At 39.4% G+C, this 26,340-nt stretch overlaps 1 protein-coding gene and 1 pseudogene across 1 annotated transcript in view; both read left to right on the top strand.

Annotated features, from left to right (window-relative positions):
* Positions 1-23,272, top strand: part of LOC123945798 — a 104,795-nt pseudogene extending 81,523 nt beyond the window's left edge.
* A 1,290-nt stretch (positions 23,273-24,562) lies between these two features.
* The window catches only part of LOC123945732 (phosphatidylinositol 3,4,5-trisphosphate-dependent Rac exchanger 2 protein-like), a 28,938-nt gene continuing 27,160 nt past the window's right edge, over positions 24,563-26,340 (top strand). The window contains exon 1 of the mRNA XM_046010605.1: positions 24,563-24,612. The gene's annotated coding sequence lies outside the window, so the exon portion shown is untranslated. The remainder of the gene's footprint in view (positions 24,613-26,340) is intronic.

The following is a 26,340-nucleotide window of genomic DNA, read 5'->3' as shown; positions in this document are numbered from 1 at the left end:
CTGTTCTCCCTATTTTTAAAAAAGATTTTATTTATTTATTTGACAGAAAGCATACACATGAATGGGGGGAGGAGGGGCAGAGAGAAGGGGAGAAGCAGGCTTTCAGCTAAGCAGGGAGCCCAATGCAGGACTTGATCCCAGGACCCTGAGATCATGGCCTGAGCTGAAGGCAGATGCTTAACTAGCTGAGCCACTCAAGCACCCCTGCTGTTCCACTGTCTTAAGAGTTCTTCTTCTCTATCCATTGCTTTAGAACCCTCCTCTAAAACATCAGTCTCTTAGTAAAGCCTTTCCATGTTACCCTTTACATGCTCAGAAAGATCTGATACTCCATCTACTTCTGAACCTTGAAAACAAATTTATATGGAACACACTGTGATGCAAATATTTTTATATATATCAGTGTCCTCTACTGAATCATCAACCCATGAAGTCATTATTGACTTATCATTGGTTCCTCAGAAGCTAGCTCAGTGTCAGGCACATCATTTTTAATAAAATCATTGGACAATTTTTTTTTTTTTGACTGAACAGCAAAGCATTTTACAACAGTATGTGGTGGTAGTATTGAATTTCAAGATTTCGTTTGGACTTTGGTCCAGAGCATGGTGTTCTTGTGTGATTCTGATAGATATAGATTCATATCTGCATATGTGTAGTTTTATTAGTGTATGCCTGATTGAATACAATCATTCCTGCCAGTTTGCATTTATTTAACTACTTCTGGTAGTTTATAAGAAATTAATCTTCTGACTTCCCATGTAAAAATGCAAGCCGAGAGTTGTGGTGATTCCGTGCCAAAGATCTGTTGCTGTTCACCTGGAAGACTGACGCGTCCTCTGGTTCAAGCTGTGCTTTAATAAACAGGAGCTCCAACACTTTGTGATGGGAAGTACAGCTAAGGACTCTTTGAAGTACACAAGCGGATCATGCTGAATGCTTTTCTAGGTCATGTTCATTTCATAAAAACAGTCAATTCCCAGCCATCCCAGAAGAGGAAATGCTGAAGGTCCCTCGCTGCACTGCGGGGCAAGGAGGAAACCAAGGGCTGCGAGCGGGAGGGGCCCCACCGCCTAGCCTTTCCTTGACTAGTAACTGGTGGGCATGGAGCCCAGTCACACAGGTCCCCACACACAGCAGCTTTCAGGCTAAATTTGTGCCGCTGCTTCAATGCAGAAGTTTTTTTGTTTGGTTTTGTTTGGTTCCCATGTTGATTTCCTAATCATGACTTGTTTTCAAAGCCAAACACGATAGCATCCTGAACACTCATCAGCATTTGGTCAGCTTTGCTGCCAAGCTAATTAACAGATTTTTATTTAAAGGGATGAGAATAAAGGGGATGATTTTGGTAAAGAAGTACCATCGTGGGAAATTTGATTTTTCTCTTCTGTTTAAGGATTGTTATTTCTAATTTTTGGACATTATGTTGTAAATATTAATTCCACTGGCCATGTTTGCTTTAATTTGAACACACACAGTTTTCAGATTCTGCTGACCATTGATGCTGACACATTTGTGATGGATATTACCAAGTTATCTTTTTTTTTAAAGGTATTTATTTATTTGAGAGAGAGACAGTGAGAGAGAGCATGAGAGAGGAGAATGTTAGAGGGAGAAGTAGACTCCCTATGGAGCTGAGAGCCAGATGCTGGACTCGACCCAGGATTCTGGGATCATGACCTGAGCCAAAGGCAGTTGCTTAACCAACTGAGCCATCCAGGCACCACCCCCAAGTTATATTTTTAAAAACCTGATGAGTTATTGAGAAGGTACCACTTTGGATCTAAATGCCAAGATCAGAGCAGCTACTTGTGCGCTGACAAAACTTATTTTTCTTTCTTTTCAAGGATGGGAAAACAACTTTTTAGTCTGGAATAGCAGGCCTCTCACTGCTAAGCCATGAAGCCTGAGAGTCCCGAAACCAGAGGCAGAGAATCCTGGGGAGGGTGCTTAGTGTAGGGGGTTAAAGGGGAATCGGGAAGGAATCTCTCTTCCCTGGCATGACCAAACATTTGGAAGGGAGAGGAGCAGCTAGGCCATTAGAGGCAATTTGAGTGCCATGTCCGGACAGGGCATTTGGGCTTGGCTAAGGTCCACAAATTATCTGGGGTGTGGAGCTGCTCCAACCTTGCATACAACCAGTGCTTCCCACCAGAAATATCCAGAATGATGTCTCTTTAATTCTGTTATCAGGACCATGAGGTTTCTAGCAGGGAACAGCTCTGCTGGAGGCTTTCAGGAAGCTTGATGAGTAAGAAGACTCATGTAGTGGTGGAAAGATCTCAGGCAGCTGTCACTTGGGAGATGGAAGTTCAAGGTTAATTTCACTTAGTTGGCAAATGTGTATTGAGAAAAAAGTTCATTTTCATAATGCTTCTTTTGGCTGGAGACAGGAGAAATGCAGGAAAGATTAACATTTTTCTAGGCTCTCTTTTGGGCTAATCAGGTTATACTAATGAAAATATTTTAGTGTGCAACGCACAGTATTAAGTGCACCATGTGTGTAAATTCTTTTAATTCTCACAGTAATCCCATGAGGTAAGTGCTCTTATTCTGCCTTTTTTACGGTTGGGATATTGAGGCACAGAGAGATGAAGTGATTGCCCCGGAATCACCCAGCTAAGTGGCATAGCTGGGATTTGAACCTCGTCTTAGAGTTGAGCTTCTGCTCTTTGTCAGGACACTGTACTGCCTGAGCATGCGGGGAGCATGTAGATGCAATAGTTGGCTTGGTCTCTGAACTCTCTGTAACACTTCATGGAGCATTGATTTATCTCACTGGGTTTAAGCTATTGATTTCCATTTATATTACTTCTCTCCTTCTGTAACCTTCCAAAGGCAGGGGTTTGACTTTGCATCCCTGGCACCAGCTTGCGTTCCTGGCACCTTAGGAAATTCTGGAACACGGTGCCAGCAATCTGGGGTCCAAGAAGAACAGCAAGGCTGGGAAATTCAAGTGACCCTGTGACCTTTCTAGCTCTGGTCAGGGGAATAGAGATAATGTGTCAGAGTTTAGAAGTCACTGAAACCAAAGTTAAAGATGAATAGAATCACTCATTTCTGATGTGTTTTTGTTTGCTCTCCTTTTATTATCAATATCTTCATCTTTCTAGAACTATGTAAAGCTGGTCAACATTTCCCAGAACATAAGCTAGAGAGACCGTTAGCTAGCAATGCTAAATAGATCAATTCAGAGCCTCTATTGACATCATAAAGCCGGATTCTTTTTCTCTGACCTGGCTGGGCACCTTTAAGATATTTATTATTTCTTTCCAACCTGCCATACTTCTGCAGGGATTCTGAGGTTATCTCTGAGGCAAGCTGTGTGCATTGGGAGCAAAGGTTCAGTTACTGAATGTGTCCAGAATGAAGTCGCAGACTGAGAGTTCCTCTCCAGGTATATTTCAAGTTCATCTCCTGCCTTGTTCCCCCAAGCCCCCATCTCGTGCACTGGACTGACTGTTCCCACATAGATCTGGTAGCTGCTAACCTTGGGTCTGGCCTTTTCGATCATTGCCTTTTCGAGATACCCGATACCCCATTTCTTCCTCGTTTTGGAAACCCTTCTCAGTCTGTGATGTTCAGACTCCACCTTTTCTAAGCATCTGTCTAGGATCTCCCCACCTGCATTTGACTTCTTCCTTCCCTACTCTGATCATCCTTCTTTCTAGACTGTTCTTACTAAGGCAAGCCTCATATTAGGTATTTGAATGTGTCTGTCTTTTTCATTGGGAATTTTGGAGGACCAGAAATTGTGTGTGTGTGTGTGTGTGTGTGTGTGTGTGTGTGTGTGTGTGTGTGTATACATGTGGCTACTCCCACGTACATAAATATACCCAATGTCTTTGCTGTCCCATAAGGCAGAATAGCAGGTACTCAAAGATACTTTTTCCATTTGAATGACCACCCTCCATCTTCCTGTTCACCTTTTGCCTCCACACATCATGGATGCCTCATTCTGATACCACAGAAAATATTTGAACACTTCTGCCTTCTAGTCATACAGTTTTTGGATTGTCTCTCTTCCCATTCTTTTCATTTATGAAATGCTACAGAGTGCACAGCCACCTAGCATCTGCCTGGCCTCAGTTCTAGCCAGCACTCCTCCACTTGCCCCTGCAGTGGGACGAGGACTAGAATCAAAGCAGTAGGGCTGCTGATGATAGAGGTTTGGTGAAAGTCAATCCACTCCATAGCAGACATTCTCCTGGCAACCCTTCTGTCATTACTCCAGGAATGTTGCCTCCAAGGAGGAAACTGAAGCTCATGGAGATGACGGAGTGCAGCTGGGATTCAAAGCCAGATTTTGCTACCAAATCCCATGTTCTTTCGCCTACCACTCCTTAAGCCTCCTAAGCCCTGAATGTGCGTGACACGGTGCACTCCTCATCACCCTAGGGACTCTTTACTGAGAGAGAAATTGGTAGCCCCATTATCCACAGAGAACGAGCTCCACCCAAGGTCCCACCAGTGATAGTGGGAGAGCCCATGATTCAAGCACAGGTGTTCCCCCCTCTTCTCTTTCCATTGAACCACACCATTTCCTGACTCCCCAAAATATATATATATATATAGGAGACTTTGCGTGTCTTCTTTCTTTCCCAGGGTTGTTGCCCGCCACTCATTTTTTTGTCTTCTAGTCCCCCCCCACTTAGTTGTGGAGCCTTGGGCCCAAGTTAGGGGTCTCTTACTTGATTAGTTTATCCTTTTGTTGGAAACTCAGAAGCTTCCCAAGGTAAAGCAAGCAATGCATACATAACAAGCAGGTGGTGATAACTGGTCAGGTGGAGGGAGCCTGTGCCCCATCCAAAGGGGCAGCGATACTCACGTCCAGTCAACTGCTGCTGAAGACTGGGACCCCAATGTTCCAGAAGCTCCTGCTTTTCCAGAGTAAGCTGGGATTCTGGATTTTTATCTGAGTTTTCCAAATTTTTGAAATGCAGAACAAGCAAACCAATCATGTGTATGGACCGGATTTCCGGACTGCTGTTTTGTGGCCTCTGCCTGGGGACCTGACTGGTCGCCCATACTTTGCTGTTTGCTGTGATTTCCCTATCCTGTAGAGATCTGGGTTTGTGACCTTGTTTGGGGGAAAGGAGAAGGAAATTAGTACATGAGATACAGAAAAAGAAATTCAAAAGTGTTAATATTTGATTTAAAAGATTCATGCTAAAATAAGTGGGGCACATCTAAATTTACATTTAAATATACATGGCATCCTAATTTAGCGACCACAAAGAATATCAGATTTCCTCAAAATAGAGTTTTCCCCAAATTAGTTATCCCTCTACCTAAATTTTGCCTAAGAATGATCTTTAAATGTATTTTAAAAACATCTAAATCTTAGATATTTTAATAATTAAAAATTTCCAGATCTAATTAAAGACTTCTAAAGAATAATACTAATATTTTATTTTCTATACATGTAGTTTGATAAGCATTTAAACTGTTTAGCCAAATTAGCATAGAACTTACACATATATTAGCAACATTTTAATAATGTTGCTCTATATTTCCTGCAAAATTATTGATGATTTTGTTATTTTTAAGTAGAAAGCTATGACTTCATTATAAAAATTTAAGTTGTCTCACTATTAAGTAAAACTAGCTTTATATGTCAACCTTTAATTAATTACTGTGGTATTGCTAAATTCAGTCACCTTCCAAAGACTCAAAATTATTGTCCCTCAGTCTGTGGAATGCACTTAAAACAGGCATTTAAAATCACTTGTGTGGGGATACACTTGAAGAAATACCACATTTGTAAACAGTGATCTTCCTATTTTTAAAAAAATGTAAATCACTTAATCCATAATGCAGACATGTTTACAAAATGAATATTGTCTGCCAGATGAATCAGTAATTTCTGTATTTTAATGCTTCTTAAGCTGCTCATTTTTAAAAATGCGAACCCCTTTGTTGGATCTTTCGAGAGTCCTAGACATGGCTGGGGAGGGCTGGTGCTCTCTGTGTCATGGAACAGTGGTTCTCAAGCCTGTCTGTACGTTAGAATCACCTAGGAGCTTTAAAGATACATATAGATCTACTTCAATAGATCTGACTTGCTTGGTTTGGTGTAGGGCTTGGGCATTGTTTTCTTTAGTTTTGAAACTCTCCCCAGGTGGCTGTAAAGTGTAGCTAGGTATAAGAACAGTCCTAGGACTTCGAGGAGAATGGCAGCCATAACTGATACAATGCACTGAGTTTCAGCCTGGGTCCACCTCACTCAAGGTCCCCAGCAGCCTACCCAGATTGTGCTACTGGGGCTGTGGCCCGTGTTCCCTTGGCCTAAGGCTGAAAGCCTCCGAGGTTAAGCTCTATACACCTAATGCAGTGGGGCAGAGGGGGTTTAATCTAGCCCCACTCGTGTGTCTGTGTGTTTTCCTTAATAATAAGTGCATTTATGGATTCATTGGGCTCTGTACTTGATGTCCAAGTTATTTTTAATTTCCCCAACAACTCTAAAAGTAGTGAAAATTATTATAACTTTACAAGGAGAAAACAAAAGAGCAGGGAGAGGGAAGAAAGTAATATGCCCAGGGTCATACAAGAAGGAAGTGTTGGGATTTAAATCCAGGTATTCTAACTGCAGAGTTCACACGCTTAAACCAAAGGGTTTAAATAAAATGCTCATGAAGTAAGGCAAGGAACAAAAATGGCCAAAGCTGCTCAGGGGCAAACACTAGGGAGTGGTGAGGACTGGGGAGCGCAAGGAGGGCAGCACCCCTCTGCTCTACCAATTGCTGCCAGGCAGCAAGTATAGTTAGCTCATCTAATGTTTTAAGAGGTACTCTAAAAAGTCTGGAATATTAATTTTTAAAATTATTTATTTATTTAAAGATTTTATTTATTTATCAGATAGAGATCCCAAGTAGGCAGAGAAGCAGGCAGAGAGAGAGGGGGAAGCAGGCTCCAGGCTGAGTAGAGAGCCCGATGCAGGGCTCAATCCCAGGACCCTGAGATCATGACCTGAGCCGAGGGCAGAGGCTTTAACCCACCCAGGCGCCCCCCAAATCTGGAATTTTTAATATGAATCTTCCTCAACTTTTAAACTAGCAAACCTCTGTTACAAATTATGCAATCTTCACTGTTCTTCGTTCTCATTAAGGGAAGCCCTGGTCAAGGACAGAGATACTGAAAAGACAATATGAGCAATGCATTAAGTTCTGTGAAAAGAAAGCATGTAGATTCTTTTGGGGAGGGACTTGGCTTTCCACAGACAGGACCTGCATTGATCTACACAAGCTCTTTGTGTTACTCTTCTGAAACTGGTATATACTGTTCTTTGTGACACTAAACTAAGCTGCAGGTACGGGAATGTCTTATTGATCTGAAGGTCATAGCAAGGATATCTCTCCAGTTTCTTTGTCATCTCTGTGGTCTGTGGTTCAGCACAGATGAGGGTATCATGATATCATAAACACAAGTGTTAAGATATAACCTGCCCCCATCAACTTAATATCCTGGTTTTGCTTAATTTTCATGTATAAATTTCTCATTTTTCTGCATGTGCATTAATGAGTCTCAGCTGGGAAGTATGATGAACATTGTCTTAGTATTTATTCATTCAACAAAGATACAGTCTGAGAAGTATTTAAGAACTTGGAAAAATAAAGTGTTTTATAATTTAAGGAACATTGCTTCAAATCTGATTTGGTCAGATATTGAGCCTTTCTAAATAATACCTAAGGTTAAGGAACATTAGTTATAAGCAACTTTTTTTTTTTTTCATTTTATTTTTTCAGTGTAACAGTATTCATTCTTTTTGCACAACACCCAGTGCTCCATGCAAAACGTGCCCTCCCCATTACCCACCACCTGTTCCCCCAACCTCCCACCCCTGACCCTTCAAAACCCTCAGGTTGCCCCAACCTCCCACCCCTGACCCTTCAAAACCCTCAGGTTGTTTTTCAGAGTACATAGTCTCTTATGGTTCGCCTCCCCTCCCCAATTTTTGAGACATAGATTTCTCCCTTAGTGTTCTAATACAGCACAATAGTTTAGAAATTCTTAAAACAGTGCAGTGTTTTGCAAAAAATGTCATTGTTAAGGGCAGTATAACCATGGGACCTGAATTATAGCACTTTGATTTAGAAACAGTCAAAAGCTTATTTTTCATAGCCTCTATAGCAACGGTTCAGATTCCATGAGTTTGAGTTATTCATCTGAACGTAATAGGAACTGTCTTCTTGTTAGAGGAATCAAACTGAGTTCTTTTAGGAGATGTAGGGGGTCATAACTGGTACCTTAGAAAAACAGGGGCAATGTAATTAGATATTCTTAAGGAAAAACTTCAGATGAATACATTTCTCTAGCAAAACCTAAGGTTATGAATAAAATTGCAATGTTTATTTTAAAAAATAAGTTTTGAAGATGATGGATTGTTTATTTCAGAACTTGAACTGTTCAAAATTATCCTTGGCTTAAGTTTGTAAACAGATTTCAATATATTCTGTATTTTTTTCTTTTAATGATGAGGAAATAATTATTAAAATTTGTTCTAAATTTATAAGTATTTAGAGATAGGTGTTCTCCTGTTTAAGAATTCTGTTTCTTTTAAATACAGGTAGGTCCTGAAATTAATGCCATGCTTCAACTCGACTTTCTAACCGTACAGCACATTTTATTGGACTGTGTTCTTTTTCCAGATAGTAACATCCATTTGTAATCATATGATTGAAGATGAAATGTTCAATTTGTACATAAAATTCTAGTTTCTTTGAAAGAATACTAATGTCTAACTTTTTGAAAATTTAGAATTACTACTTCAGTTTGGTAGCTACGTATTGAGTATTTTATCTAGTAATTCTATTGGTTATCTAATTAAGAAATAAAAAATATGGGCCAAAGGATTGGAGGAAATCTTCTGGAAGGAAGTGGGCTTTGATCTAGGCCCTGGAGGATGGATTGAAACCTTCCTTCACCACTGCAATGGTGGCTGCAGTTCTTATCAATGACACTGGTGATTGAAGGGAAATGACTGGAATTAGAGTATGACTTTGAGACGAGGAATGGCTGAGCGATAATATTTAAAAAGGCAGATGAAGTTCTGTAGGAATGATTTATATAATTTTAAACTGATTATTGCTCATCTACTATCATCTGGTCCTGGGTGATTCCACTGGTTAAAGCATACATCTGGTGCAAGCCAGATCATGCTTGCTGCTTCCTCTTCTTTTTTTTTTTTTTTCTAAGGTTTTATTTATTTGACAGAGATCCCAAGCAGGCAGAGAGGCAGGCAGAGAGAGAGGGGGAAGCAGGCTCTCCCCTGAGCAGAGAGCCCGATGTGGGGCTCTAACCCAGGACCCCTGGATCAAGACCTGAACTGAAGGCAGAGGCTTTAACCCAATGAGCCACCCAGGTGCCCCTCATGCTTGCTTCTGTCCCAAGGCTGTAGACTACACTTACTATCTCAGAAACCTGCAGCATGGGTCATCAAGCAGGTGGCTATTGACAGGCAACAGGAAAAAACCTGCATTAGCCAGCCCAGGAAACTTCTCTTTTGCCTTTGACAATTATTCGACATGGCATACATACCAGAACAAAAATTCAGTAGGAGTTGCCTTAATATTGTCACTGAATGTATTATTCTAAGTTTTCTGGTAGAGAAGAGAGAAGATTCTTTCACTGATTACAGCCTTTTGATGTCGACTAATTGTTTCTCTTAAATCTTGAACGAAATATCTTCCTGTACTTGCAGAAGATAATACAGATGACTCTGAGTTATTTACATATAATCATATATTAAGCAGTTGTTGGAAAATTGGAATTCAAAAAAGAACACTGGAGAAATGAAATCGTTATACCCAATAAATTTAACATGTTTTCATTACGCATCTGTTATGCGTGAGATTCTGGGCTAGATTCTGCGAGAAAACCAGGGAAACAGATTTAATCCTGGTCTTTAAGAATTTTATCAGTAACTACCATTGCTGACTCAGTATTCAGGAGAACTGCTTCACCATGAAGTCCAGATAATGAGTATGTGATAATGACATGTGTATGGAGCTTGTGCTATGTGTCAGACCGTATAAAATCCAGGATACATTAAGAGTAAGAGCTGTGCCTGGAGAGGACACAGGGGTTAGACCCTAGAGGACAGTATATGCAAAGGAGATCTATACAATTTGAATATAATTTGATAGGTATATAATTCTATCCTAAAACTAAATTTTAAATATTTTGAGGGGAAGAATTGTTTCATCTTTTTTCTTTTCTTCCCTTCTTCCTGCTCCATAGTTTTCTCCTCTTCTTTTAGACAGTTTACTTAGTACACTCTTTATGTTGATTGCCCTCCATACATAATGATATATAATAAAGTTTTACAGATAATGGGAAGTATAAGGTTTAGAGTTATTGTAAAGCTACCGAATAGAATTACATGGCCTTTCATGCTTAGATTCCTTAAAATTAGTATAATGCATAACATTTTCTTAATAAGCCTTTTATTATGGGTTTTAATTTTTTTATTTTCACTGCTTATGTATCACAGACAGACTGTGATATAAATTGCTCACCTGAAGATGATTGAGAATTGGCACTTTAACTTATTTTTAGAGTGTCATTTGTAGTCCTAGATAAAACCACATTCTCCCCAACACTTGGTATCGTTAGTCTTTATTATTTTAGTTCCTGGTATTAGTGTATCTTATTTTCATTTTAATTTGATTGTTCCTGAAAACGGATGACCCAAGCTGCTCTTTTAAGCGTTTATTAGCATTTTTGTATCTTCTTTCTGTTCAAATGTTTACCCGTTAAAAAATTGTAAAGTATTTCTTTTTTTTTATTATTGATTTAAATATTTGTATATTCTACATAAGGAACCTTTGTCATACTTATGTATTACAGATATTTTTCCCCAGTCTGTGGTTTGCCTATTAATTACCCTAATTAATGGTGTCTGGGTGCGGGCAAAACTTAGATTTAACATCATAAAAGCAACAGTTAGCTTTATGGAGAATGAATGCTTAGGATAATTATTATCATTATTAACTCCATTGGTCATCTTCAAAGGAGATTTTATGCTGTTTTGAATTCATTAGTACATTGTTTTGGATGTCTGAAGACTGATTCAGGGTTTCAGGGTTTGGGATGTATCCTATGTCCTAAACCCTTATAAGCTCCTGTATTTCTCTCTGTAGTAGTAATACAATAATTTTGGATGAAAACAAGGTAACTCTAAGTATTTAAATTCCTCAAATGGTGACAGGCCATTTCCTATATTTTGTAGGTGAAACTAGTGGGTAGTATGCTAACCAGGCAGACTTTGGTCTGCCCCTGGCAACTGATGGAATTCGTTAGCTGAAAGTAGGTACTCAATTGTATTGTGCTCTTTAATGTGGTCTTAACTTACATGCTATAATTAGGTTAAGAGGACAGGATTTTCAGAAAATTGTCTTCTGTAGCAATATTCTGTTACAGATACAAGAGCTTACTCAAATTCTGTGCTTTTTATTCATTTCAGGAAAAAGTCCCTACAATCAAATCAAGTAGCCTTAAGTGGAAGATTTCTGTGCTCAAAGATATGAGGGAGTGCCATCCTTTTCCAAAGCAGGGCTAGGAACTTTGGAAATCATATTTAGAAACTGAACTTTATTTGGTTTCTGTTTCAGCCTCTGCATGAGGTCTCCTGACCTGACTATTTTAATTTCCCTGTGGGGGAGTGTGGGTCTCATAATCCAGTGAGCCATGGGAGAGTTGGTGCTGAGTCAAGCAGGAATTTATTCCAGGCTCCCTCATATCCTGGCTGCTTGACCTTGGAGACGTTACTTCACTTCTTTGAGACTTAGTTTCTCCATTGCTAAAATTCAGCTAAGATTATACCCAAACTTAGAGGATTATGGAAACATTAATTGAATTAATTTATATAACTGGTGAAAAAAATGGACACTTTATTTATTATATAATTAATAAATTAAATATTATTTCTCTATCTGTGGTAGAAATAGTATGTTTGAACAGTAACCTTAATTTTTCTGTAACCTTAATTTTTCAGTAACCTTTCTTTTTCTGGTCATGTGGCAATGGCTAATTATTTCATGTCCCTTTATTCATATGTGTTCTTATTAATTAATTCTTTAGTGAATAGGCATCAAAGCAGTTATGTCTGTCTTTACTTAGCCAACTGAGAATTCAGAGTTGTTTATATTTCTTGCCACTGAGAAAAGGGCAATGCCAATTTATATGAAATACTCTTATTTTAGCTTTTTTAGTTTAGTATTTGGGCAATTTTCTTGATTCAAATAATGTTTAATATTTTTCTTAAACAGTCACCATCCATATATGAAAATGTATAAAACATTTCCCATTTCTGAACAAATATTCCAGCGAGTGTGGACTTTTGACCCAGGGAGTTCATCATTCATTTCTATCACTTTGGAATGAGAAAGAACCCAGTATGGCCACATCCCATTTATTCTTCACTTAATGAAGTGATACATAAGAAAGCAATTGTTGACAGAGTTTATAAGTCGTAATTTTTGATGGCTTCCTTAGTTCAGTCTACAGAACAGAAGGGAATATTTAAATGAAAAAGAAACAGAGAACAGAAGAAATAGCCATGCATCTATTCCTTAACTGGCATTTTAAATGATTTTGAGAAATAAAAAATGGGATTACTTGGATCGGTGTTTATTAATTGAAATGGGGTGTACTTATGTGTGTGTGTGTGTGTGTGTGTGTGTGTGTGTGCATATGGATATGTGAAAAACATTTATATTTATGGAGGTACTAACAAAATTCATTTCACCGAATGAGAGATGCCGTAGCTTCATCACTCATCTTCCTGCTTCTGAGCTTGCATCTCATTTTTTGTTATCAGAAAGGTACCAGAGTCCATCTAAAACATAGGCCAAGCCCTGTCACTACTCAGTTGGAAACCTTCCCCATTGCACTATGAGTAAACGTCGACGTTCTCATTATGGTCAACAAGGTCCTATACTCTGCCGTCTCCTTACCTCCTTACTCTCTGCTCTCATCCTCTACCTCTTTTCCTTCTCTATAAGGTGATACTATTTTTGGCCCCTGCTTACACATGAAGAAACAGAGTCTCAGAGATTTCTTAATCTAGCTTGCATTCAGTCCATTGTTCATTTATGAAACATTGAATTTCTACTTTGTGCACAGCACTGGCCTGTTGTTCTGGGTATAAAGGCGGTTAAAATACTGTGTTTATTCCCATCAGCTTCAAGCTAGTGGGGGAGAAGGGTGCATACATTTAATACAATCAAGTAGTACATGAGGTACAATCATGAGAAAGTGCACAGGGCATTCTGGAAACCAGAAGAGCAGAACCAACCCCAACCTAGAGAATTAGAGCAAGGCTACCTACAGAAGAGGACCCTGAACCACTGTTAGGGAGGAGTAGAAGTTGACTAAATTTGGAGTGGAGGAGGGCATTCCAGGGAGAGGGCATGGTGAGGACACAGGCACAGAGTACGAAACAAGGTGATAAATGGACACTGGGAGATGGCGGGTGTTTCAGGACCATAAACTTAACACAAGGCAATAAGCGATAAACAGACCGTATCGCCTCTTCCACCCTGGGAAGCAGGGTCTGGAATGAGTTTTACTGTCTTAGGTCCAGGGAACTGGGATGAGCAAAGACACCAATTCCTGAGTATCAAGCTGATAACCCACCTCTACAGTGTGACTCGGCACTATAAAGTCACGTGCTACTTCATTTCTGAATTTTATTCCAATTCTTTATCAGCTCTAGTGTCCAAATCTAAATCCTATTGCATTTGGAAGAGGCCATGACAATAAAAATTATTCCCCGGTAGGTGCCCTTTTCCCTTCCTCCCGCCTCCTCTTCTCCCCACTCCACGTCAAAGAGCATCTGTATATACGTGTAACTTTCAGACCAATGATAGCAGGACACATGCTCCCGTCTCCCTGAATAATATCATTGCTGCCTGACGTCTTCTTGCTGGGGGCACTTAGGACTTCCAGACAAACCCCCAAATATTGGGTGTAGTTCTGATTAGATTTTAGTTTACTGTTTAGTTTGTTCTTTATATTGTTTGCATTTTCAAGCTCTAAGCTCTGCAAATAATTGCCCTAAACCATGTTAGTAATGTGCACTCAGCCTAGGGACAATTTCATGTACATCCCACTAAGGCTGCTTCTTGAGGATCTAGGATGATTTAAGTGTTCTGAAACACAGAAAGTACTGGTATTAGAGGGTGTTTGCTGTTTTGGAGCAGTAAGCAAATCTCTTGCATCTTTGTGGTTATATAACAAAATTCATAAAGTTTTGAATGGACATTACCTTTTTTTGTTATTTTACATAACCAAGGTCAGAAAAAAATGCATAAATTTTTGTTGTTATAATTGCTGTTTTCGTGTAAGGGAAGTTTTCTCGTTTACCTGCATCCAACTTGCTTCATGAATATTCAGCTGTTGATGGAGCTGCAAGCTAATATCTATGGAAATGAACTCATTAATAGTATTTTCCTGGCTCCTACTTGGTTCATGAAGTATACAGACTATTTATGATATTTCCTATTTCATTTTCCTCTTGTCTTTTGAAACATAGTGGGATTATTGATAATAATTGTTATCTCAGATTTTCAGTTATTTTTTCTCATATTTCTTGAGTGCATAAGCAAAATCTTTCAGATATTTGCCTTTTTAAAGATTGTTAATGTATTTTTACAAAGCAAATTATGAATAAAAATTATAAGTGGCTTAAAGACAAAATAAAGATATTTTACATATTTATACATATATGATGCTAATCCTGCTGTTAGTGCATTGATTATCACATGTTGTATAAAAAACTGATTCTTCTTGAACCTTCAAGAAGAATTAATTAGAGATTAAATGTACTGTTATTTAGAGATTAATTTAGAGATTAATTAATCTAATTTAATTAATCTAATCTAATTAATCTAAATTAATTTAGAGATTAATTAATCAGAGATTAAATGTACTGTATTTAATGAGAATAATATCTGGCAAGTATATTTGGTGATATAAAATAGGAAAAATTAGTAGTTCTAGCTAACAGTGATATATTGGTTTTTGATGTAATAGTTGCTTCACAAATATTAATTTATTTAACCTTTGCATGAAGGTTATAAGAATAAATACCATATTATTCTCATTTTACAGATATTGGGACTGCATCAGGGAGGTAAATGTACTGGTGAGATGTCTTGTATCTAGCATTTGGTAGACCTGGGGTTTGAATCCAGGCAGACTGGCTCCAGAATTCAAACTTTAAACCGCTTCACATTCTTTTTTTTTTTTTTTAAGTTGACAAAGTCTACAAACTGGACTGTCTGTTGTCTCAACACCTGTGCATTCCTTCCCCACTGATTGAAAGTACCACGTGCTTCATGGGGCATCTGGGGGGTCAGTTGGTTAAGCCTCAGGCTCTTGATTTCGGCTCAGGTCATGATCTTAAGGTTGTAAGACTGGGCTCCAGTGGGGCTGTGGGCCAGCATGGAGTCAACTTGAGGATTCTCTCTCTCCTCCTCCCTCTGCTCCTCTCTCCTCTCCCCTGTGCATGCTCGCAAGTGTGCTTTTTCTCTATAATGAGTAAATTAATTTAAAAAAAAAAGCACCACTGGTTTCAGATACAGAATTCCCTCCTACTCAGAGTGTTTTCTGGGCTCTTTTCTGTTCCACTGGAGTGTACTAGCCCCAAACTAACTGTTAACATTACTATACTTTAGTTCCTTTTAGAAGTAGAGTTCAAATAGAATGAAAATGGAAAGGAAACAGAACTACAGACTGATAATTGGATGGTATGTTGAATATCTAGACATGAAGAAAGGAGAGAAGGGCGTATGGTAAGTCAGAAGGGGCAAAAGGATGTTGGTAGAAAAGTCATATGTATCTTAAGGATAGGAATGAACAATTTTAGGAGTTCTGAAGAAAAGGTAAAATAGATACAGAAATTTCTAAATAACAAATTTAAATTTAAATTTAAAATTAGTTCAAGCATATATGTATCATGAAGCAAATTTAAAAAACCTTTCTTCTCTACCTTGTGGGATTTTTATAGTGAGCTAGAACAGAGTGTGAAAAAAAAAAAAAAGAGGTCTGGATACCAGGCAGAGATGAATCCTTGTGTTGGGATCCTCAAGTCATTTCTCTGGGTTGTTTTCCAGCATTAAATACTTTTCCTTCCATCGCTGCTACATTTCCTTTTCTTTTCTTTCTTTTTTTTTAAATATTTTATTTATTTGATAGATATCACAAGTAGGCAGAGAGGCAGGCAGAGAGAGAGGGAAGAAGCAGGCTCCCTGCTGAGCAGAGAGCCCAACGTGGGGCTCAATCCTAGGACCCTGAGATCATGACCTGAGCTGAAGGCAGAGGCTTTAACCTACTGAGCCACCCAGGCGCCCCAGCTACATTTCCTTTTCATGGGAACTGAATTCTCAAATAACGACTTAAACAGGAATAGTGTTCTGCACTTTAAATTTGGGAAATGACCAGTTTCCTGTGCCAGAGAAAAATTTGTGCTTGAGAATATAATCTATATAGTGTGCTTTGTACTTCCTGCTTAGCCTTTTCTTTCATTGTGCTATGTTTTTTAAGTTATCTGATATCACTGTGAATTCCTGAGCAGCACAATGTGAAGTATTATATTAGAACCACAATAGTCTCCTGGCATCTCTGACTAAATATTTGTGCAATATTAAAAATAAGTTAATTGAGCCGACATTTTATTGAGGAAACATTTTCACAAGTATGTTCGTATAAGCTTATGAATGGCCCTTGGAAATTCATTTTATCCCATATCGATCACCAACACCGGAAACATACTTTTATCTTATTAAATGGCACCCAAAATTCTGAGATATTGGAAATACCCTTTTTTGTTATTAATTCAGAATGTAATGAAAGGTTCATTATTTTCATCTGACTTTGAGCTCTTTTACAAATATTATGACTTGTAATACATAAAGGAATAGATTTTAATTTTTGTTCTATAATCTCGCCTAATGCACCACATTTGTTTAATGGTTCTCTTGGTGCTATAAAGAGTTGATAGCATTCAGAAGAGCTAAGGCAGCTCCAAGGATATTAGTCTTCTTTTCTGTACCTGACTTTTCTGTAGAACTTTTTTCAGATTGGCCTGTCATTTTACTTTATTTTAAACTATTAAATATTTTTTTAATAAAGTGACTTTTGGCAATAAATTTCTCTTGGCTTATATATTCCAAGTATCATTTGATTCATGATGATCTTGTGTTCCTTATATTGTTTTGGGTGATGTCTTTTTCCGGAATGGTCAGTGATACACCAAACTTCAGGAAAAAACCAACTAAATAAATAAGATTAAGAAGTGCCCAATGTTTATAGTCTGCTTTTTTGAAACCCCTCAGAGCTAATCCTCCTCAACACACCTATAAACACCTACCACACACCTATGCAGATACAGGATGTCTCATAGGCAGGGAATGCAGCCAAGGCTCTGAGCCTTGGTTTCCTCACACATTAAATTAGGTTAATAATAATAGTACTTTGGGATGTTTGGGTGGCTTAGTTGGCCGAGTCTCTTCAGTCATATTTTCTACACATTTCAGAAATTTAAAAACTAACAAATGCAAAGAAGGTAGAAAAAATTAATTCAAGACCAAACTGTAAGGTGTTTATAGAGACTGCAGCCCATCTATCATCCTTGAGAGGACTTAGAGCACAAAGTACTAAGAAAAGTTGAACAATGTATGTGGAGTAAGGCCACACTATGGCTTTGATTTCAGTGATGTGCTTCATGATCTTGGTATGGACAGAACTCACACAGGCTGATAAAGTAAAATGACAGGCCCATCTGAAAAAAAAATGTAAACTTTATGTTAGAATTAACATCTAATATAATTGTTAATGCTTTGGAAAAACAGACGTTAAGTCAATAGGCTCCAGTTTACTTCGTGCTTTTTCTTCAAGCTTTTTCTCTTCTCATTGGGGGAATTTTTCACTCTTAATACTTTAAGACCAAGTACCATTTTAAAACTTAGAACTCTAGGGCTCAGTCAGGGGACCATGCGACTTGATCTCAGGATGCTGAGTTCAAGCCCCATGTTGGGTGTAGTGATTACTAAAAATAAGCAAACTTTGAAAATAAAATCAAATAGAAGTGCGGAATTGTAAGGGCCTGGTTGGCCAGAGAGCGCCATTTCCTTGTGGGCTTGGGTTGACCCTGCCCCTCCCAGAGGAACTTGCTTGCAGGCCCCGGATATGGGGGCGGGCCAGGTTGGATGGAGACATCCAATCAGTGTGGTGCACATATATTTGCTGTGGTGAATTGGGATTCAATTGGCCACCCCTATTGCTGACCCAGGGTGACTGTGCAGTTTTCCTTGTGTGTTGCATTCTCATTGGCCACCTGTGTGTAGGCCGGGCTCAAGCACCTCTATAAAGGTTAGTCTGTGAGGCGGGGGAGTAGTAATAGTCTTTGGGGTAGTAGTGGTAGTGCGCTAGTCCTCGGGAGCATGGGGTCCTTGGGACCAGCATCATCGGGAGCATTGTAATCCTCAGGAGCGGAGCGTCATGAACCTCGCCTGGGAGAGGCCTCGCCGCCTCCTTTGCTGGGGAGAGGCCTAGCTGCCTCGCTTCCCCGCCTCCCTCGCTGCCTCGCCGCCTCACCGGGGAGCGGCCTGGCCTGGCCTAGCCTTGCCTCATAAGAGGAGCAGCCTGGCCTCGGCTCGCCTAGCCTTGCCAGGTAAGGGGAGCGGCCTGGCCTCACCTCGCCTTGCCTCGCCTGGTAAGGGGAGCGGTTGGGCCTCGCCTCGCCTCGCCGCCTCGCTGGGTAAGGGGAGAGGCCTGGCCTGGCCTCGCTTCACCTCGCCTGGTAATGGGAACCGCCTCGCCCTGTAAGGGGAACCTCCGGAGTCGGTGTCCTTGTTGTGGTCGCCTCTTTGTAAGTAGGGCCCCCACTGGTTGGTTTGATTTTCGATGCTTGGTGGAAGTAAAGCTTTGCTTGACTTTCACTTTGTGTTGGTTTTTGTCCTTTGATCCCGGACCCTAACAGAATGATTACTATTAAAGAAAGCTTTATAAAAGGTAACAGGGCCTTGACAAAACCTCAAGATTATGTGCTGAAAATTTAAAGGGCTACAGAGATTTCTAAGTCACAAAAATCAGTAAAATGAATTTTATATAAATTAGATGACAATATTAGTGTTGAGAATAAAAAATAATTGCCGTTCAGTTTTGGTCTGGGGCTAACAGGGAATAGTGATGACTGCAGTGGGTGAAGGGAACTAACTTGTGGTTGCTTTTGCTCCAGGCTATTGCTACCATTCAGGAATGTGGAACCTGGGTTGATTTTTTTTTTCCCTAGCATTTGAAGAGGGACTGTAATGATTGATTTTTATGTAAATGTTTTTATTTCCTTAAAGGGTAGCAGTTGAAACAATATTTTAACCAATTGTGTTACGTTCAAAATACCTCTACTGCTTTCTATCTCCGCTTTAGACTTAACTCACTGCCTTAAGTCAATGGAAGTTAAATATCCAAGAAAGATGGCTATTATTAATCTACTTTCATGGGCTGAGCGGTGAGGATGAGATGTAGGAATTGAAATCACAAAAACACACAAGAGAAAACCAAAAACTTAACAAAATAACAAAAATTGGCAAAAAACACACTTCAGAAAAGCTTGGTATGCTTTGAAATCACTTAATAAGTATTCTGATTCTTACTCTCCTTTCCATTTTATGCATCTCCGAGATTCCATTGATCATGGTTTTGGTTTTTCCTTCATCCTCTGTCCATTTTCACTAGTGGCTCTCTAACCACCTATTAACCATCCTTGAAATCTTGTGCCTTGTATGTGGTTAGATTACTGATTACATGCTGATCCTTCATGAATTCTTGCCCCTGAGAAGTCCTGAAGAGCACAATTCTGTCATGCTGCCTTTTAACACATTGAGGTCAAACAGAAGACACTAAATAATGTTTTAATTATCCTCAAATCCTGAAGAAATTTCAGCCAAGGAAGTTTAAAAAGTATCATTGTATGGTGAAAAATGATCTTCGTCTAGATGTTGGTGATGTTAATTTTGAAATAATAGTTGTTTTGAGAAAGAATAAAACATCTTTTCGTGGGAAATTGAGTACATATTGACAGGCTCTCAACAAATAGGACGTAATAAATCCTTTTGGTTCTGAATCATGAAAAAACACCAACATTCCAAGATTTTTTCCTCTGGATATTGTCTGGATATTGACATACTGTTTGGTATCCCTGTGATCTTTTTAGGCATCTATCTGAGTAACCCAGAGTGACATGTATTTTCCTTTAATGGTTTGTAGAGAGATAGATGCCCAAGAGAGAGAGAAGCAGACTCGCCGCTGAGCATTGAGCCCGATGCGGGACTCGATCCCAGGACCCTGAGATCATGACCTGAGCCGAAGGCAGCGGCTTAACCCACTGAGCCACCCAGGCGCCCCTTGTCCCCAAATTCTGAAGGATATATTCCCAGGGAGAAACTACTGTGAACCAGGGTTTCACCTTTTACAACTAAGCTATTATTCTCAGGAGTTACTGGGTTTTAAAATTCTGGTTTCCTATAAAAAATTTAGTTCTAATCAACACCTTGTTATTTTATTAACCTAATGTTGCCTTCACAATATCTTTTTTTTTGTTTTTTTTTTTCATGCAGGTATTCTTACACTGAATGAACCAGTGTGCTGCATCAAAAATTGATCAAAATGTAACAGAAGAAACAGTGAAGGTGAGAAGAGGCACAGTCTGCCCTCAACCCAAGCACACATTCCCTTTTAGTTAAAATTTCTTCTGTGGGATGTTACTCTAGGCTCTTGAGCTTCTCCTCAGTTCCACTATAAGTTCTGTGCCAGTCACTTGTGTGGACGACCCTGAGATAAAGGGAAAGAGGGTTTGGGAAAAGAAACAGAGTGATGAGGACGTAGAGGCGTAGAAGACATGGAACAATTTTTTGCTGAGGCCTTTGGGCAGTTGGAAAAGAGGAAGAAAAACAAACACATGACCAAGAACCTCAGTGTCTGTGAGCAGGGGGGAACAGAGCCCTAAGTGGGAGCATTGCCTGAGGTGGCTTAGGAAGCAAGATGTGGACAAATGTGACTTCAATCTTTGATCACCAAAGAGTAAATGATTTGGGTGGTTCCGTGGTGCAGAAAATGTCTGCATAATGTCTTCAACTCAGAAACACATGTATAAGCCTTTCCTTTTAGGCTGCAGGAAAGGAAAATAATGAAGAGTTTTGTAAAGGGGGAGGAGGTAAATGAAAATTAATTGCACTACTGTTATTATTCATTTAAGCTGCCTAAATTATTATTGATGTTTATTTTTGGTGCTGATTTGCTGTTTTATTTACAAAAAAAAAAAATTCCCAAGGATTTTTATAGGCTCTTCTATTTTTTTATAAATTAAAAATGAACTTTTAAATTCTCTTACCATGGGAGCATTTTAGTTTGTGTGCTTTTGGTCCCGAGCAATAGACACTTATTATTCAAACAAGTTGAAGACACATCAGCTCTCATTTGGGGACTCCAGACAGAAGAGAAGGTTCAGGACTTGTGACTCAGGGAGGTCGATAAGATTGCCAGGTTCTGTCTAGCTCTTCACTTTCATCCAGGTTATCTGCTTTGCCCCAGGGCTGGCTCTTCTCATCCCTGCAAAATGACCTTGTAGCTGTCCAAGCTATCACTTCCAGACACAGAACCTTTCCAGAGGGGAAGCTGTCCATTCCAGGATACTGTTCCAGAGACCAAAGAAGCCTTTGCCCCCAAAAGCCTGCCAGCAAATCTGCCTGCACTATGTTACCTGCTGCCCATTCTCACTAATGGGTTGGGGACTGTCACGCTTGGATTTAGTTATTCAGGCTTTTCCTGAGAGCCAGGAATGGGTTCCTGGTTCCCAGAGCTGTGTAGGAGTAGAAAGGATGTCCAGACAAAATTGGTCCTCTGCCCTCTGCGTGGGTAGAAAGGATAAGCATGCCCTGAAATTTTCAGCTTGCAAAGAGAATACTATCCTCTCATGGACTTTTTTTGTTGACCTGCTTCACTATTGCACTTATTATATTTATTTGTAGATGCTGTTCTCAAATATTGAAGGTATCCTTGCTGTACCTAAGGAATTTTTAAAAGGCGTGGAAGAATGCCTGCATCCAGAACCTAACACTCAACAAGAAGTGGGAACCCGCTTTCTTCACTTTGTAAGATCAATTTCTGTTTATTTTAGAAGCTCTGCCCCATCCCCCAGATTTTAAGGTTCAGCTTTTGGCACAGTAGCGTGTGAGAACTCAGTGTAGAAGTAAAATGTGACACCGAAAGTTTGGGGTCTTTTAAGGCCAATGAAATCTTCCACTGAGAGCCAGGAAAGGGGTGAGGTCCTCACATCATCCATTTTATTCAGTGAAGAACAAACAGCCTTTTCTTTTTTCCAGCAAGTTAGTTCTTGGCATCCTCTGTAGCTTTGAATCCTAATGAATATTCAGGCTGTTCATAATGAATGGATTTTTATGTTTCCCCCAAACATAGAGCATTTCCCTTTTGAGGCAGAAAATCCTTACTCTTACAATGGCTTGATGAGCCTTTTGTGAGTCAGAATGTTGCCTTGTTCATGGGCTGGTAACAAGCCTGCAGGTGAAGGAGCCCTGTCACTCTAGGTACACAGATGCAGGAGTCTCTTGTTTTTCAAGGGTAATTTCTCAGAAGGTCTTACTGAGTGGTGCAGAAGAATAACCAGTCAGTCCTCTGTTGCTTCAAATTACACATCATGCTCGTGTAATCATTTTCGTCTCTTTGGACAGGATAGTTGAAATTATTTGTGCAATTGATTTATAAAGAAGTCACCTATAAAATGAAAATTATTTTCAGAACTGAAGGGCATTCATAGCAAAAAAAAAAAAATAGTGCTGCTATTTATAGCATTCCACTGATGCTAATTTTCACCCACCTGAATTCCTCTCTGTACCAAAATGCCATAAAATTGATGTTTTATTTAAAAATGCAAAAGAGTATTTTGTCACAGAAGTCAATTTTTGTTTATGTTTATTTCTATTTAGCCTTTAGAAAGTTAACGGTATGTAATTTTTAGGTCTGTAATTCTGTCTGGAGTGGGCAAAGCTGCATATGTTCTTTTTATAATCAGGAAATATTTCATAAAGGTACTTAATATTAAATGGAGAGAGGCTCCTTGGCGCAGAAGATCAAGCCGTACTTTCCTTGGGTATGACTGGAAACCACGCATGTTTGTGTGCACTTACTGCAGACTGTTCCTCTTCATGAAGGAATTCACATCTTCAGCCAGCTGGAGCATCAGCTGCCTTAGTCCAGGGCCTCATAGGGGAATCTTGCACTCTGACATCCATTTCCTCAGTAACACACTATGAATCTGTCATCCATGTATTTAGCTAAACTATTTCTGAAGCGTATTTCCTTCTGGGTCATACCATCTCTTGAAATAAGTAACTCAATGTATTTTTTGCTGGCTATATAAAATAGCACTCAGTGTTGCTTTCCAAATGTATGTCATGGAAATTCCAGAGGGTGTACTTTGGTTCTAATATTTGATCAATACATTTTCTGTGTCTTCCTCTTATTGGAGTTGCTTTGGTAGATACTCATCCTAGCCGCTGAGAGAAAAATCTAATGACAGAAGGAAGCTTAGAGGTCATGATGGTGAAATTACTCCCTTTTTGAATGTACCCCTTCTGTGGCAAATACGAAGGTTATTTATCTTGTTCCTACTTGATCTCTTTTAATGAAAGCTATAAACACTAGAAGATCTTTATGTTAATCCTGAATCTGCCTACCACTGCCCATTATGGATTGCCCTTGCAATGTCCACCAAGTGGTCTTAGTTTTGTGTTTTGGAGCTACACAGTGTTGTAAGTCCCATTACACTATGACAGCTGTCTGAAAGTAGCTACCATTTCTTTACTTTATTATACTAACAAATGATTCTACTTGAAATGACCTCTCATACTTTGTCACAGAGAGTCTCATATTTGGAGACTCTAAGTCCATCATTATCTTAGTCACTTGTTGCTGACTATTCTCTTGTTTGTCCATGTCCCTCCTAAACACAGCTGTCCAGATTGGTGCATGTGAACTGCAGGGTATTAGGTCCCTCTATTCCTGCATGATCAGGCACATGCTTTTCCCTGTTCCTAAAATGCTTTCTTCCCTCACCCTGCCTGGGAATGATGCATTCATCTCTCTGAACCTTGCTCAGATACTACTTTTTTTTTTTAAAGCTGTATCTGAACCGTCTCAGGAAAGCTAAGTACTCTCTTCTCTGTAATTTGCTACCATTTGACTCATTTACTTAGTATTGCATACCTCATATTGGACTCTAGTTCATATAACCTTTTTTCCTAGATGATTCTTCTTGAATCAGAGAAAATTGGTAAATGAAGTGTGCTTAGATACATACACGGAGTAGAGCTCCCAAAATATAGTAAACGCTTTGGACACATAAAATATGTTCACAAACATCACACAGGTTGATCTTTCCAAATAGGTATTACCATGACTCTAACTTATCCTTATTCAAATTCACAGAAAGACAAGTTTGGTATCTATGATGAATATTGTAGTAACCATGAGAAGGCACAGAAATTGCTTCTCGAACTTAACAAAATAAGAACAATCCGCACATTTCTTTTGGTAAGTATATATATGAGTGTTACTATACGCTGTGATTTGTTGCTAGGCTCTCTAAGGAACCAAGAACTAGTGTCAATGTGGTGCAAAAATTACTCATGGGACAATGCTTTAAATGTGTCTGGGCTAGGAGACTAGAGTCCCAAAGGACTCTAATCGTAAGAAGGGAGAGTTGGCAGAAGCTCATGGATGGGAAATCACTGATAATGGCCTCTCCTGGCTGACTATGAATTGTTTGTGAGAACCTCAGATTCTTAGTGAGAGAAGATATTTATGCCAGAGTTCATCATTGCTTGTATATCCCTCAGCTCCCTAGGTTTCATTTGCTTTTGCTAAGAGAGCTGTAAGTGGGGCCATCACAGGAAGGAAGCGATTTGTGGGTATAGTAGAAAAGAAATTTAAAGATTGAACTTTCTCCTGCATAAGTTCCTTACTCACTTTCCACAGAAAGAATAAGAATATATGTTTTTTTTAAAGATTTTATTTATTTATTTGACAGACAGAGATCACAAGTAGGGAGAGAGGTAGGCAGAGAGAGAGGGAGAAGCAGGCTCCCTGCTAAGCAGAGAGCCGGATACGGGGCTTGATCCCAGAACCCTGGGATCATGACCTGAGCCGAAGGCAGAGGCTTTAACCCACTGAGCCACCCAGGTCCCAAGAATATATGTTTTATTTCTTTAGGATAGCACAGAGAAATGCATATTTTGGTAGTAATTTGGACAATTTAATTGCCCGTGAGGACCACATTGTAAGTGTACAATTCAATACTATTTAGCCAATTGTGGAGTGGAGGAACCATCCCCACTATCCAGTTATAGAGATTTCTAGCACCCTGAAAAGTCCCTCATGCCTGCTCATGGCCCATCTCTACAACCCCTGTAAACTCTAGGCTATCAATTGATTTACTTTCAATCTCTGTAGTTTGCCTTTTCTGGATAGTTCTTAAAAATGGAATGGTTCGGGGCACCTGGGTGGCTCAGTGGATTAAGCCACTGCCTTCAGCTCAGGTCATGATCTCAGGGTCCTGGGATCGAGCCCCGCATCAGGCTCTCCGCTCTGCAGGGAGCCTGCTTCCTCCTCTCTCTCTGCCTGCCTCTCTGCCTACTTGTGATCTCTTTCTCTGTCAAATAAATAAATAAAATCTTTAAAAAAAAAATGGAATGGTTCAATGTAATATTTTACACCTGGTTTCTTCTACTGAGTAAATGTTTTGAGGTTCATCTCCATTGTAACATGTATCCATATGCCATTCATTTTTATTGCCGGATAGTATTCGTTGTATGGCTATACCATATTTTATTTATCCATTTGCCGGTGTATGGACTTTGGGTCAGCAAGCAAGTATGATTAATGATGGGCCTTGAAGATCTTTTCAGAGAGAGGTATTAGTATAGAAAAAGTCAGGAAATGTCCAGTTTGAACTGTTTTATCAACGATGGTGAGATGAACATTCATGTACAAGTCTTTGGATATTTTCATTCTCTTGGATGGATGCTAAGAGTGGAATTGCTAGGTCATAGTAATTGTATATTTAAGAAACTGCCAAAATGACTGTGCCATATACACCAGCAATGTACGTTTGCAGTTTCTTTATATTTTTGCAAACACATGGTATTACCAGTTGCAATTGTAGCTGGGTTAGTGGATGTGTAGTTTATCTCAAGATGATATTTATTTGCATTTCTCTCATGACCACTGATACCAGGCATGCTTTCAATGTTCTTATTAGAC

Source organism: Meles meles, chromosome 1 (assembly GCF_922984935.1).
Source record: "Meles meles chromosome 1, mMelMel3.1 paternal haplotype, whole genome shotgun sequence".
In the NCBI taxonomy this organism is placed as follows: domain Eukaryota; kingdom Metazoa; phylum Chordata; class Mammalia; order Carnivora; family Mustelidae; genus Meles; species Meles meles.
This window is presented reverse-complemented; position numbering and strand designations above follow the sequence as displayed.